The sequence below is a fragment of the Nerophis lumbriciformis genome, linkage group LG36 (genome assembly GCF_033978685.3).
Source record: "Nerophis lumbriciformis linkage group LG36, RoL_Nlum_v2.1, whole genome shotgun sequence".
NCBI classification, from domain to species: domain Eukaryota; kingdom Metazoa; phylum Chordata; class Actinopteri; order Syngnathiformes; family Syngnathidae; genus Nerophis; species Nerophis lumbriciformis.
The window spans coordinates 17711035-17723792 of record NC_084583.2 but is presented as its reverse complement, the minus strand read 5'-3'; positions in this window follow the sequence as shown (position 1 = coordinate 17723792).

The window sequence follows — 12758 nt, the reverse complement described above, 5'->3', positions numbered from 1 at the left end:
CAAAGTCAGAAAAGGGCAGGACATTTTTTTTTTGCTCCTTTACACAATATCATCATCATTTATTTTTATTCCTTTCATGAAAATGCATACATACAAGCAGAGGTGGGTAGTAACGCGCTACATTTACTCCGTTAGATCTACTTGAGTAACTTTTGGGATCAATTGTACTTCTAAGAGTAGTTTTAATGCAACATACTCTTACTTTTACTTGAGTATATTTATAGAGAAGAAACGCTACTTTTACTCCGCTACTTTTACTCCGCTACTTTTACTCCGCTACTTTTACTCCGCTACTTTTATCTACATTCAGCTCGCTACTCGCTACTAATTTTTATCGATCTGTTAATGCACGCTTTGTTTGTTTTGGTCTGTCAGACAGACCTTCATAGTGCCTGCGTTTCAACAAATACAGTCACTGGTGACGTTCACTCCGTTCCACCAATCAGATGCAGTCACTGGTGACGTTCGACCAATCAAACAGAGCCAGGCGGTCACATGACCTGACTTAAACAAGTTGAAAAACTTTTTCGGGTGTTACCATCCATCCATCCATCTTCTTCCGCTTATCCGAGGTCGGGTCGCGGGGGCAGTGTCAGGTGCAAACACTGTTGACATCTACTAATCAGACAAGAAGCAAGGAATGAATCAGAGACGGAGTTCAATTTAGCTCATGAGGAGACACGTGTTTTGGGCTGTACTCTAGTTACAGATCCAAACTACGTTCTAAAGAAAAGCCCGTGCGCCTCCTCCATTTATTAGGAAATGGCCCTATTACATCACGGTGACTGAGGGAAGGGGGTAATCTCGACAACTCCAGTAAGACACAATATATGATAATACAAAAATGCAAATATGTTGACACTTGGTGATATCGCCCAGTCTCTTCTCTGCTTTGTCTGGTCTTGGAACCAAATATTCGGCCTTGGCTGCCAGCAGGCCGAGTCTGCACACAACACTGATAACGAGGCTAGCAATCTTTAAGATTGCTAGCTCTGCACAAATTGACAATACTTTATAGTATGGCCCTTAAGCATAAAGTTATGATGATAATATATACATAATTATTCTAACATTTCCCTCCTGTTTATCACATAACTTCCCCAGAATCTTCTTATCCCCAATAACTTCTTCTTACGATTTTCAGTTAATAGTTAATTTCTTTAGGGCCAAGTTATGTTTACACTCAGAGTTCAACATCATCATATTTTTATATATATATAGTCACCAGGGTCTGGAAACAGATCAGGAACACCGTCCAGGTAGGTATCCTCGTCATCAGATTCATCTTTCTTGTCGTCCGCCAGAAGGTGCATCTGAACAGTTCTATCATCTGCTGGGCTAATCGCTGTGGTAATCAGACGGTTAAGCAGAGAACCCAGACAGGGAATACAACTACATCCACACAACGTCAGTATTGCTGCAAACACAGCCATAGATACTAGAATTGATGATACCAAGGACTTGTATTTGCCGAACACATTCAACCATCCATCCCACATAGGTGAGTGCTCTTCCATTTTACCGTTGAGGGTGCGAAGGCCTTCCAGTGCTCTGGTCAGGCTATCTTCTGCATCAGTGTATTTTGGAATGAAGTACAACACTGTTCACCCAATATTGCGCACACATCTCCTTTTTCCGCTAACAACATGTCTGGCGTCATACGGTTTTGAAAGGCCTTAAGGGAGGTTGCGGCGAGTTGATCAGTGACGACTTCAAGTCCGGCCTTTGTCCAATTTCCTAATCTCTGTACGTTGTAGTGGACGTAGTTTATTCTGTCAACATTCTTGTTAATCGTACACCACCAGCAGACGGATGATTCGAATCCAGCTGCAACTTGATTTACCAATTTGTACTCGTCAGGTACACCTCTGGGGACACCTATTGTATCGATATAAGTTGGATCTCCAACACTTTGCCAGTTTACATCACGTGTAGTTCTTTTCCAATGTTCGGATATCAAACTGTTCAGACGTGTTAACAATTTTTGTACAAATATTGATACATTTACTATGTGTAAGCAGTTGTCTGACGATAAGTTTCCTAACTGTTGTCCAGAGCCTAGTATGTTAATGCAGGTGTAATTAGCTTTTGTCACATGTTTATCAAATATTGGTTTCTGCTTTGTTTCTTTTGTTACAGGCTAGATTTTGTCCCATGTAGTGCAATTCCATTCAGGAGTTGTTTCGCAGATCACTTCAATTAAACCTTTTTGCCATGAGTAACCAATTAACAGCCAAAGGAGGAACCAATTATTACACACCAGTTGTTACTTTGAACATTTATCCACATCATCAAATGGTACGCTTACAACTGTGACTTCCAGCGCGTTTAGAACACTCTGGGTTATTCGGTGTTGCGCATGGTTTGATTTATGCAAACAATCACCAGGAAATATGGGTCTAGTCCACTTGACCATGCCCATAATTGGAAACCCCATCTGGACGTGTTGAACAGTGTGGCATTGGGTGGTCTATTTTGTCCATCAGGGAGTGATATGGTTAACACTAGATTTGGGCCTTAATGTTTCAGAGTTATTCGACTTTTAAAGAATTTAGCTTCTTCACTATCTCCCGGGGCCAGTAATTCATTCATTCATTATCAATAGACAATTCAAAACTTTGGCAACTGAACACATATTTACACACCTATGCTTGAGAAGGAACAGGATAAAGAGAATCTTATATTTCCTGCCCCCTTCAACATAATAAGTAGTCTTACTTAATGGATAGCCCAGATTCACAAGCTTACAAACCAAACAAATGCATCCAAATATAACAAAAAATAATATACACCTCACGGGATGATACAAAACAAATACAAAACCAGACACAAAATAAGTAGAATAATACATATAATCTATACTACAGTATAATATATGTAGTGACCAGAGTGTCCAGTTCCCCCGTATTGGATGTCCTGTGAGGTACCACCAGTAATTTGGCCAGTCTGTTCCCGTGGTGGGAATCCTTTTAAGTTTAACACGAGCGAGCAGTAGAGAATATGAAGTGAGTTTTGGCCCAGGATGTATTTTGCTTTATTCATTATTGAAATGTTTTTGTTTTTTTTGCCACTTTATGTTGTATGTTTTGTATATAAGATTTCCAGTTCATTTGATCATCTATTAATACTCCACAAAATCTTGTTTCTTTTACCCTTTCAATATCTACTCCGTCTATTTGTATTCGTGTTTGATGCTCTTTTCTACTGTTACCAAATAGCATTATTTTAGTTTTACTGAGATTCAAAGAGTCAAACCATTTTTTTAAATTTGTTCATTTATTCTGTTATTTGTATTATCTTCTGTGTGTTCTCTCCTGAACAGAAAGCAGTTGTGTCGTCCGCAAATAAAACTAACTTTAAGTCCTTTGTAGCTTTACAAATGTCGTTTGTATAAATATTAAACAATCTTGGTCCCAGTATTGATCCCTGGGGTACACCACAAGATATATCTAGCCGTGTTGACATATTTTCACCCATCTTCACATATTGCTTCCTGTTGGTTAAATAGCTTCTTATTCTTGATTAATTGATTTACAAATTGAGGTCCATTGTCATGTATAGATTTAGTTATACCCTATCTTGGTATTATATCTTTGCATAATGCTTTTACTACTGTTAGCACATCTGCTTTTCCTTTAAAAAATATTTCTACCCACTTTGAAAATGCATCTACTATGACCAGACAACACTGTTTTTCTTCACTCCTATTTTGTTCAATAAAATCCATGCATAGATGCTGGAACGGGTGTTTTGGTTTTGGGGAATTGGCCTCGCACAGGTCATGCATGACGTACACATTTTTATTTTTATTTATTTTTTGAATAAGAATAAAAGCTGTAGGTAGTATAGTACTTCTGTATTAGGGTCACCATCCCTCCTGTTGAGACATGAGTACAACCATGGCTCAATACTGCTGCTCCGTTTTTTGTTTTTGTTCTTTCTTTTTTTTTTTTGGTTTATTTTTCCATTTATCTTTTTCTTTTGGAGTACTTTGTTGTTGCATGTCTTTTAGTATATCATTATTCATTTCACTAGTTTGTAGTTTAAAACCTTGTATTTCTTCTTCTGCTGTTTGTTTTGCTGTTTTGTCCGCAAACGTGATATTGTCATGATCCGTGGTCCGGATCATGTTTTGTTTAGTTATGTTCTGTTAGTTTTGGACTTCTTTAGTTCCCGTTTAGGCTTCCTTGTTTGTTTTTGTCACCATGGCGACTTATTTTGTTCACCTGTCTCTGATTAGTGCTCGCCCGCTCACCTGCTTCCCGAGCACCAATCAGAGGCATTATTTAAGTTACCTCTGCCAGTCAGTGGGCCTGGCTTCATTATTTATGTCACACTGTTTGTGTCACGCCTGTACCAATTAAGTTTCTTGTTCCATGCCATAGCTTCTGTTTTAGTCTTAGCTTGACGTGTTTTAGGCACGCCTTTCTTCTTATGTTGTTTGTGTTTTTGGTAGTTGGATGATTTATGTTAATAAATCCCATCCTACCTTTACACCTTCGTCCAGAGCCGTCTTTTTGCATTGAAAGAACGAACCGCAGCAAGCTGCATAACCCACGTGTGACAGATATTGCGTCCGTTCCGTTGGTGTGTGCCACACATTTTCACATTGCTATTTTAGCTGCTAACTGTACCGCTTTTAATATTACTTTTAATAGTTCTCCATGTGTTACAAGGTTTCCCGTTGACGTTATCATTCCTCTATTTTGCCAGTGTTGTGCAAATGTGTGCACTGTTGAGAATGCATATTGACTATCTGTGTGTATTGTAACATTTTGATCTTATTAATTTACTTGCTTTAGTGTTACTAGTTGTGCCGCTTGCATTGAGTCATTTGATGCTCATTTGATAGCTTTCAAAACTTCAGTTGCTGTAACAACCGCACATATCCTATTCTATTTTTATTTCACAGAATGCTGCTTCAGCTTCTAAATTCCACTCTATTGGTGTTGACATTTTTAGATCTTTTTCATACATTAATTTACTTAAAGGAGCTACTATTTCTGTGTCATTTGGTATCCAACTTCTACAGTAATTAGTTAATCCTAGAAATGACAATTTGCTTCTTTGTTTGTAGTTTTGGTGCTTGCAGCACTGCTGTTTTTCTGCTTCCCACAATAGTGCGTCCATCTTTGTTTAGAGAATGTCCTAGATATTTTACTTCTGTTTTGCATAATTGGACTTTTGTTTTGCTTACTTTGTGTCCTTCACTGTGTAGATGATTTAATAACGCTAATGTATCTTTTCTACTGGTTTCTCTATCCAGTGATGCTAATATGTCATCTACGTATATCAGGACTTTTGTTTTCCTCCTGAAGGTTCGAATTTGGACATGCTTGCATGCATTGCTTGTGAAAAGATTGTCTGACTTTCCGCATACCCTTGAGGTAGTCTTGTATAGGTGTATCTTTTCCCTTTATAAGTAAATGCAAACCAAAATTTACTTTCTTTATGTATTGGTATCGAGAAGAATGCATTACTGATATCAATCACTGTGAAATGTGTCCAATCCTGCATATGATGTTTAAAATTACAGCATTTATTGTCCTAATAAACACTAAATCAATATTCCTAATTCAAATGTTATACGTATTACTTCATGTAATTTTAAGTAACATTTTAAAACCACTAAAAACTGTCTATAAGTGTATTAACTATAATTTTACAACTCAGAAGAGACATTCTTCCAATTCTTAATGTTTTATTTGTAATTATTATTCAACAATATTCAAAGCAAACAGTTGTAATGGTTATAGTTACTCACATTATATCATCAAAAGTCTATAGCTAACTGAAAGCTGTTGAGATTGCCATGCCTCTTTATTTATTTAATGTTATGCCATTATCTTATCATAGCTCACCACCCAGATGTATGGTGTACTGCAAATGTCTAAAAAATATTCTAACCTAAGAATGTTAGACTACACTTTAAAGTTAAACAACTTAAAACTTACACTTAATACATTTATTTTCTAACTTGCACTCCTGGTGCGCCACACGCACACACACACACACACACACACACACACACACACACACACACACACACACACACACACACACACACACACACACATACACACACACAAGGTTATGTGTGTGCGTGAGTGCACATTCTAAGAGATAAGGCGAACACACTCGAAGAGCGTTTTTCTCTCTTTTTTTTTTTCTTCCTCAGCCTCTAAACATGTAACTTATTTTATATAATTTTATCATGCTATACATATCGACTCTTATTATAGTTATTAATCTAGGTTTTTATTTGTTCCATTATTTTAATTATAGATATATATACATATATTTGTATATATAAAAGCGCTATTTATATATCCAAACATACATGTATATCTTCAATCTACATTTTCTTCATATCTTATTTCAATATCCCCCATTATCTCTCGTTCGCATTAGTTTATTCCATTTTGCATTAATTCTTCCTATTGATTTCTTCCCATTTCACTTAAACTACCAAACAAACAAATACACAAACTTGCAGCGAACCACAACCAACAGCCTACCACTTGTGAATACCTTCATTTGTCACTTTCTCATCTTTTCTTCACTTTCGTTTTCCTTTACAAACAACATCCTGTATCCATCTCTTCCTTACACTTCATACAATGTTTCTATTTTCTGTTCTCCTCTCCTAGAAACCATTCACGTAACGTAAGGTTATAAACATTCTTTTTCCATATTTTCTCAATCCATTCTCTTCACCCTCAATCTTCCTTCACCTGCTCTCTCTCTCTCTCTTTCTCCCTCTCTCTCTTTTCACAATACAAACACAACAATCCAGAATAAATCAGTCTTATAAAATACAACATGGTCAGCAGCAATCCAAAACCTTTTAATGTCATGCATCTTTATTTATCTCTTAACAATCATTCCTCCTTCATAACCTGAATTTTAGAATTTTAAACTTTAGATATGATTTAGACTAAAAAAAAAATCCTTTGTCTCACACGCCATTAGACTGTACAACTCCTCTCTGGGGGAGCTAGGATGACAGGGGATGCAAAACAATAACAGTGCAATACTTTTTCATAACATGGTCATTAATGCCTAGTTTCTCTTGTGATATTCTTATTTTACTGTTATATTTTCATTCTCATTGTTGCTTTTTATTTTTATTCTATTATAATATTTTTCTATTTTGTTTCCATTTATACCCCCATTATTTACTTTTTACTTTTTAAACTCAATCTCAATTTTGTACACTGCTGCTGGGATTTTAATTTTCCTGAGGGAACTCTCCTGAAGGAATCAATAGAGTGCTATCTATCTATTACTAATCCGAGCACAGTTCATGACGTCTCGTCCTTGTAAACACTGGACAGACTTCTTATCTTGCAGACATTTATTTCCATTTAGTTTTATTCTCTACATGTAATTCTACATGCTTCAGTGTCACATAGAAATTTGCTTTCTTTGTTATTTATTTCAATTATTATTTCTGGTTTACTTGCTGTCTGTTTACTTAAGTTCTCATAACTTAGTATGTCCTCTGATTAGAATTTGTTTAACGCTGATCTACGTTTTGTTTTTTCTCAGGACAGTCTCGTGCTAAATGTCCTTCTCTGCCACAACGCCAACATGCAGTAGGGTGTAACCGCTGCCGTTGTTGTTTTCTTCTATTTTGGTTATAATAGATTGTAATAGACCATATCAGATCTGCGTTTCTTTGGGTCCCTCTTTCCATTTTGAGAATTTGGAGTAATCCGTCGTACTTTACAGAGCCGAACTTATAAGGATTACTTTTGTCTTTGTTGTAAGATAGTGGTTCAATTTATTATTGTGGTACATGTCACTTCTACTGGAGGTTTTTCCCCCAGTGGAGATGGAAGGACCAAAGAGATGTCTTGCCTGATGCCTCCACAATAACCCACTATTACTTCTCACAACTTTAGTATGGAGTGATCGCCTAGTGGCGATAACTCCCACACACTCTCACGTTCATACCTTTCACACTTGTTTTACGGAAGTTTCAGTACTTGTGGACTCCGACGTCCTTATATGGCCTCTTCTGTTTTAGAATTGTCGGTTTTTACGTGGACTCCGATGTCCTTAATTTGGTTTATTTTCAATGTTGAATCTTACGGAAGTTTCATTCTTTGCGGACTCCGACGTCCTTCTGATTTGTAGGCCTTTTTACCTGTTAGAGCCTAGGATTTACAGGGTTTGTTTTTGCGTCGTAACCCTTAGTCACACGCTTTTTGTATGCGTCGTAACCCTTAGTTACACGCTTTTTTTTTTTCTTCTTCTATGCGTCGTAACCCTCAGTCACACGCTATTTTTCCTTTGAAATTCAAAACGTACTCACTGAAATCTGCGTTCCTTCCTCTTGTCCTCGGTTCCCCGTCAGTCGTCAGATCCAGCCAGGGTGCAGAAAAAGCAGCTCCTCAATGGGAGATGTGGGTGCCATGGTCTTCTGGTTTTACTCACCAGGCTGGAATCGTCAGACGTGTTGGGATCCGGCTCGAAGGACCAAAGAGATGTCAGGTGCAAACACTGTTGACATCTACTAATCAGACAAGAAGCAAGGAATGAATCAGAGACGGAGTTCAATTTAGCTCATGAGGAGACACGTGTTTTGGGCTGTACTCTAGTTACAGATCCAAACTACGTTCTAAAGAAAAGCCCGTGCGCCTCCTCCATTTATTAGGAAATGGCCCTATTACATCACGGTGACTGAGGGAAGGGGGTAATCTCGACAACTCCAGTAAGACACAATATATGATAATACAAAAATGCAAATATGTTGACACTTGGTGATATCGCCCAGTCTCTTCTCTGCTTTGTCTGGTCTTGGAACCAAATATTCGGCCTTGGCTGCCAGCAGGCCGAGTCTGCACACAACACTGATAACGAGGCTAGCAATCTTTAAGATTGCTAGCTCTGCACAAATTGACAATACTTTATAGTATGGCCCTTAAGCATAAAGTTATGATGATAATATATACATAATTATTCTAACAGGCAGCAGCCTAAGCAGGGAAGCCCAGACTTCCCTCTCCCCAGCCACTTCGTCCAGCTCTTCCTGTGGGACCCCGAGGCGTTCCCAGGCCAGCCGGGAGACATAGTCTTCCCAACGTGTCCTGGGTCTTCCCCGCGGCCTCCTACCAGTCGGACGTGCCCTAAACACCTCCCTAGGGAGGCGTTCGGGTGGCATCCTGACCAGATGCCCGAACCACCTCATCTGGCTCCTCTCGATGTGGAGGAGCAGCGGCTTTACTTTGAGCTCCTCCCGGATGGCAGAGCTTCTCACCCTATCTCTAAGGGAGAGCCCCGCCACCCGGCGGAGGAAAGTCATTTCGGCCGCTTGTACCCGTGATCTTGTCCTTTCGGTCATAACCCAAAGCTCATGACCATAGGTGAGGATGGGAACGTAGATCGACCGGTAAATTGAGAGCTTTGCCTTCCGGCTCAGCTCCTTCTTCACCACAACGGATCGATACAGCGTCCGCATTACTGAAGACGCCGCACCGATCCGCCTGTCAATCTCATGATCCACTCTTCCCTCACTCGTGAACAAGACTCCGAGGTACTTGAACTCCTCCACTTGGGGCAAGATCTCTTCCCCAACCCGGAGATGGCACTCCACCCTTTTCCGGGCGAGAACCATGGACTCGGACTTGGAGGTGCTGATTCTCATCCCAGTCGCTTCACACTCAGCTGCGAACCGATCCAGTGAGAGCTGAAGATCCTGGCCAGATGAAGTCAACAGGACCACATCATCTGCAAAAAGCAGAGACCTAATCCTGCAGCCACCAAACCAGATCCCCTCAACGCCTTGACTGCGCCTAGAAATTCTGTCCATAAAAGTTATGAACAGAATCGGTGACAAAGGGCAGCCTTGGCGGAGTCCAACCCTCACTGGAAACGTGTCCGACTTACTACCGGCAATGCGGTGTTACCATTTAGTGGTCAATTGTACGGAATATGTACTGTACTGTGCAATCTACTAATAAAAGTTCCAATCAATCAATCAAAACTGTGAAGGAAAAAAGACAATTTTTTATTTCAACCGTACATCCCGTCAAAAGCCTAAAGACTGACTGCACAGTTCCTGTCTTCACAATAAAAGTGCCGCTCCATTGCGCCTGCGCTTTCAAAATAAGAGTCTCCGAAAGCCAGCGCAAACAAGCTAGCAAGCTACGGAGTTTGCCGCCAATGTATTCCTTGTAAAGTGTATAAAAACGAATATGGAAGCTGGACAAATAAGATGCCAAAAACCAACCACTTTCATGTGGTATTAGACAGAAAGGAGTAACTTTTTTTCTCCTCCATTTGAAAACGTGGACGTTATCAGCACTACTGTCTGATTACAATCAATGCAAGTCATCAGAATCAGGTAATACACCAACTTATATTCTTGTCTTCGTGAAAGAAAGGAATCTATATGTGTTAAACATGCATGTATATTCATTAAAACACCTTAAACATGTAAACAAAAACGGCAAAATAAATAAATATAAATTATATACTGTATATATCAATGTATGTATATATATATGTGTGTGTGTATATATATATATATATATATATATATATATATATGTGTGTGTGTGTGCGTATATATATATATATATGTGTGTATGTTACTCATCAGTTACTCAGTACTTGAGTAGTTTTTTCACAACATACTTTTTACTTTTACTCAAGTAAATATTTCGGTGACGACTCCTTACTTTTACTTGAGTAATAAATCTCTAAAGTAACAGTACTCTTACTTGAGTACAATTTCTGGCTACTCTACCCACCTCTGCATACAAGCCACGTACACTTTCATTGTTTTTTGTTTCTTATACATTTCCATGATCAGAAAGGAGCACATGGAAGAATACTATTCTTATATTTATCTGCCCCTTTTTAACACCAATGATTTTAGATGACTTTATAACTGTTCCCTCCACCACCACCCGAACTCCAACATACTTTTTAATTTTCGTTTAAGCATTTTCCCAATGACACATCCAATCAAAATCAAAAATCAGTTTGATATAATTCCATCCATCCATCCATCCATCTTCTTCCGCTTATCCGAGGTCGGGTCGCGGGGGCAGCAGCCTAAGCAGGGAAGCCCAGACTTCCCTCTCCCCAGCCACTTCGTCCAGCTCTTCCTGTGGGACCCCGAGGCGTTCCCAGGCCAGCCGGGAGACATAGTCTTCCCAACGTGTCCTGGGTCTTCCCCGCGGCCTCCTACCAGTCGGACGTGCCCTAAACACCTCCCTAGGGAGGCGTTCGGGTGGCATCCTGACCAGATGCCCGAACCACCTCATCTGGCTCCTCTCGATGTGGAGGAGCAGCGGCTTTACTTTGAGCTCCTCCCGGATGGCAGAGCTTCTCACCCTATCTCTAAGGGAGAGCCCCGCCACCCGGCGGAGGAAACTCATTTCGGCCGCTTGTACCCGTGATCTTGTCCTTTCGGTCATAACCCAAAGCTCATGACCATAGGTGAGGATGGGAACGTAGATCGACCGGTAAATTGAGAGCTTTGCCTTCCAGCTCAGCTCCTTCTTCACCACAACGGATCGATACAGCGTCCGCATTACTGAAGACGCCGCACCGATCCACCTGTCGATCTCACGATCCACTCTTCCCTCACTCGTGAACAAGACTCCGAGGTACTTGAACTCCTCCACTTGGGGCAAGATCTCCTCCCCAACCCGGAGATGGCACTCCACCCTTTTCCGGGCGAGAACCATGGACTCGGACTTGGAGGTGCTGATTAACCTTTAACCTTTAACATTAAAGGAATAAGTAATATAGATAGAAGTTATACGGATCAAGTTGCGACAGAGAATAACAGTTGTTTAGACTGTAACAGAAACAATTTAAAGTGCATACATTTACCTAAAATAAAAATAAAATAATATTCCTTATTTAAACCATAACAATTTTTTGACCGACTTGAACCATTTGGTACTGAAAAATAAAAAAAACTTAATTAAAAAAAAAAACTTTTATCAGCAACATTGACTCAGTAGCACAATATAGACAACTTTAACCTATAAAACAATTTGTGCTGATTTTTTCCTTTTGTCATTTAAAAAAACCACCAAGTCAAGATGAAGGACTTCAATGAGCATGGAAATTAATGTAAAATTAAATTTGCTAATAGGAAGCTAACTACTTAGCTGTATGTCCTTTGTAGGTAAAAGTGATTGCCATTTCTTTTGTGTCAACAAATTATTGTCATAATGAGTTAATTCACATTATCATAGGCTTGGAAGACATGAAAAGCAACAAAACACTGGTTTATTATTAGGCTATTTATGTCATGTCTGTGTAATCATGTTTTGTTTTAAGTCATGTTTTGTTTAGTTTCTGGCTTTTCACTCCCTTGTCTTGTTTGCATGATTACCCATTAGTTTCACCTGTTCCACGTTTGGACTCATTGTGCACTCTTGTTTGTCACCATAGCAACCATTAGTTTTCACCTGTCACGCACCTGTTTCACGTTTTGAGTCACGCACCTGCTTTCACTAATCATGTCCATAGTATTTAAGTTCATTCATTTTCTGTTGTTCGTCCGGACGACATCCCCGTATTATACACCTGTCACACTCTGTCCACCTCTGCGCACTTCATGTCCATGCCAAGTAAGTTTTGTTTATTATTGCCATAGTTAGTGTTTTATGTTGTTCATAGTTTTTTGCCCCCGTGCAAGTCTTTTGTTTTCGTTAGTCAAGTTTGTACATCCGCCTCGAGCGCGCCTTTTGTTCTTTTGAGTGTTATTATTAAAAATTTATTTACCT